The sequence below is a fragment of the Elaeis guineensis genome, chromosome 9 (genome assembly GCF_000442705.2).
Source record: "Elaeis guineensis isolate ETL-2024a chromosome 9, EG11, whole genome shotgun sequence".
NCBI lineage: Eukaryota > Viridiplantae > Streptophyta > Magnoliopsida > Arecales > Arecaceae > Elaeis > Elaeis guineensis.
Window position 1 is genome coordinate 78025793 of NC_026001.2, and position 3618 is coordinate 78029410.

A 3618-nucleotide genomic window follows, 5' to 3' on the forward strand; every position below is an offset into this window, starting at 1 on the left:
AATTCTAAGGCTTCCAATCTACGTGTTAAGGTTGCAATCTTGGCCTCTGATGCTAGGGTTGGTTGAATTTGATGCATTCCTCCTCTTGAAGGTGTAGCTTTATCAGGTTCCCTAGTTGTTTCCCACTGTAAATTTTTCTCGGCTAGGTCTTCTAAGAATTGCCAAGCTTCAGTAGTTTCTTTGTCCATAAATTGGCCTTGGCACATGGACTCTAGCATGGTTCTTGAGTTTGAATCTAACCCCTCATAGATGATCTGGCATAGTCTCCAAGTTTCTATTCCATGGTGTGGGCATTGGGTCAAAAGATTCTTGAAACGATCAAAGTACTTCCAAAATGATTCACCAGCTAGTTGGTAAAATTGATTTATTTCATTCCTAATCCTAGCTGTTTTATGATGGGGGAAATACTTTTTTAAAAATGTTCTCACAAAGCCCTCCCAAGTAGTGACAGAATAGTTTGGCAGACTATAAAGCCACTTCTTAGCATTGTCCTTAAGGGCAAAGTTGATTAATCTAAGTTTGACCTCATCCTCTGTTAATTGCAGTTTCATGGTTGCACATACCTCCTCAAATTCTCTAATAAATATATAAGCATCTTCTAATCCTGTGAATTTTGGAAGCATATTTATGATTTGAGGTTTGATTTCAAAATTGTTAGCTGTGGTTTGTGGCAACCTGATACAAGATGGTTGGATGGAGCCAACTGGATAACACAAATCCTTAAGGGTCATGGGTTGGATTGGTTCAGCCATTGGAACAACAGGAATTGACTCAATTCTAACTAGACGACCCGACACTCTTCTCCACACACGAAGTGTACGGTTCTCGATGTTTATACAATTTTTTTTTTTTAATAAAATTTTTATGTATAAGGAAAAGAAAGAAAAGAGAAAAAGTTCTAAAGAGAAGATCCTAAGGAGTCCTAAATCTAAAGAAAAGTAACCAAATTAATTTAAATTTTAATTTTTTTTTTTTTCAAACAAGTGAATCAATAAATTAAACTCAATCTATCCTAGGGTTAACCTAAATCTAGACAGCTCCTAACTGTTCCAAGATGACCCTTCAAACCTTCCAAGTGGAGATTGATCAACTAGTTAGCCAGGTAAGTATAAGAGGTGGGAGGTTCACTCATCGTTGCCTTTCTAGACACCAAACGAGTTGGCCAGGCCAGCAACTGAACCAATTTAACAAACCACCCTCAGGGACTTGCCTAGACACCAACTAATCAAACAACTCAAACTTGGTAGAACTCTTAGGGTTCCTTGTCCTATTGAGCTCGAATTCCTTAAGGTTGACGTCTAATTGATTTTAAGATTAAAAGTCTAGGTAATGCAATATGATGGAGATGGTTTTTGGGCTAAGGAAGGGTAATGAAATCCCCACCTTATCTTGTTAATGGGTTGATGCCCTTAGATTAATTATGAAAATGCAAATACAAATAAACAAGATGACCAAGAATGTAAAAGATTTTAATTTAGAATTTTTTTTTTTATTTTGATATTTTACTTCACGATTATGAAATGTCTTTTGTTTTGTTTTATATATATTTTTTTTTGTGATTAAGTAAATTCAAATGATTAGGTCTAAAAGCAAAAGTAATTAACTAAAAATAATAAAAGAGAAATTAGAAGCGTACCTGAGTTTTCCAGCAATCACCAACTAAATATAGAAACCTAAAGAAAAAAAAAGAGAGTTATAACGCACGAAGAACAAATATTTGAAAATACTTTAAAACGCCAAATCCCCGGCAACGGCGCCAAAAACTTGATGTTCAAATCTTAAAATTTGTAAATAAAACCGCAAGCGCACGGTGTGCAGAGTAGCACGACCAGCGAGTACGGGTCGATCCCACAGAGACTTGGTTTTAAAAAAAATGATTTTCAAATCTATGCTCAAGCGAGCTTTAACAAAAATCGAAAGTCGAAAGTTGTTTGCTAAGGACAATAAGACTAAGGATCTAGGGTTTTTGAATCCACTAGATCTAGATTAGGGAATTCTACCTAGAATTTTTTTTATTGATCCTAACGACTACTCCTCTTGTCTTTTCCAAGCATAGATTATGAAGGGACTAAGGCCCAACGATAACACATCAAGATTCTTTACAGGGGAGTAGTAACTAGGATCCCTTAGGGTTTTCTCCTCCTATGCACTGAATCAAGCATGAACTATGAAGGGACTCTGACCCAACTGTAGTTCATCAAAAATTCTTGGCAAAAGAGGAAGAAAAAGAAATCCTAAGAAAAAGAAAGAACCCTATGTAAAATCCCTACTCATGATCTAGCTTCATCGCAAACCTTAGAAGGGATGCTTAGCTAGACATGATCTAAATCTACTTGCAAAATTTAAATGCAGAAAAATAAACTATCCTAATTTCATAAATTAAACTATCCTAATTGCATAAATTTAAACTGCATAATTTAAACTAACCTAATTGCATAAAATTAAATTGCATAAATTAAACTATCCTTATTGCAAGAAAAATAAATTGCATAATGTAAAGAGATGAAATTGCATAAAAATAAGATTTTATATATATAAAAAAAAATTATTACAAAAGCCTCAAAGCTCGAGGCTTGAAAAGAGAGCTAAAAACCCCACTATCTAGGGTTACAAGCTTGATCGGAAGGAAGAATACATAAAACAAGGGCCTTTGGGGGCTTTTTATAGGCATTTGGGGGTTATAAGGTTTTCAAAACTTCCGATGTGGGACTAAGAGGTTTTAGGGGGTTTATGGTGCGCCGATGGGTCCATGGTCCATGCGCCTGTTGCTGTGGACCAGGCGGCTAACCAGATCACCAAATCAGTTGATTTTTGACCAATTTTGATCTGATTTGACTCGGGTTTGACCCAATTGAGTCTTCTTTCTTCATTCTTCAATTCCTGGGTCAATTTAACTCCGTTTTGCATAAAATTTGCGCCGTTGGAATCCTCTTTCCTTGTTCTTTCTATTGATGATCTCTTCTTCTGCAAAATATAATAACAAGTATCAATTTCTTAATAAAGTTAGATAATTTAGATATTAATTGATACTTTTTATGTCAATTTGTGACATAAATCAGAGATCTTTTGCTTTCAGGAGATACTTTGCCATAGTCGGGTCTCGCACCTCGAATTCGCCCTTGACCTGCCCCACAATCAGCTGGGAGTCGGAGAAGACTCGGAGGCTGTCGATCCTAAGCTCTTTCGCCATCTTCAAGCTGGCGAGGAGCGCCTCATACTCGGCTTGATTGTTGGAGGTTTTAAAGTCGAATCGGAGGGCGTACTCAGTGACTACCCCCTCCGAGTTCGTGAGCAGGAACCCGGCTCCGCTCCCTAGAGCATTGGAAGCTCCGTCGATGTGCAACACCCAGGTAGACCTAGGGTCAGGCTCCGAGATTGCAACTTCTCTGGAGCTCCCGTCCTCCAGTCCTTGGTCGGCTGTCGGGCATTCCGCGATAAAGTCGGCCAGGATCTGGGCCTTCAAGGCAGATCACGGTCGGTACTGGATGTCGAACTCGCTGAGTTTCATTGTCCATTTCGTCAGTCGTCCCGATGTGTCGGGGCGGCGCAATATCGCCCTCAGGGGTTGGTCGGTGAGGACCACAATGGCGTGCGCTTGAAAATACGGACGGAGTCGTT

General features: G+C 38.5%; 1 non-coding gene across 1 annotated transcript; it reads left to right on the plus strand.

Moving 5' to 3' along the window:
- The first annotated feature begins 276 nt into the window (after positions 1-276).
- On the plus strand, positions 277-383 carry LOC140851822 (small nucleolar RNA R71). Its single transcript, XR_012134579.1, has one exon. It is a non-coding gene; the product is annotated as a small nucleolar RNA R71 (small nucleolar RNA).
- The last annotated feature ends 3235 nt before the right edge of the window (positions 384-3618 follow it).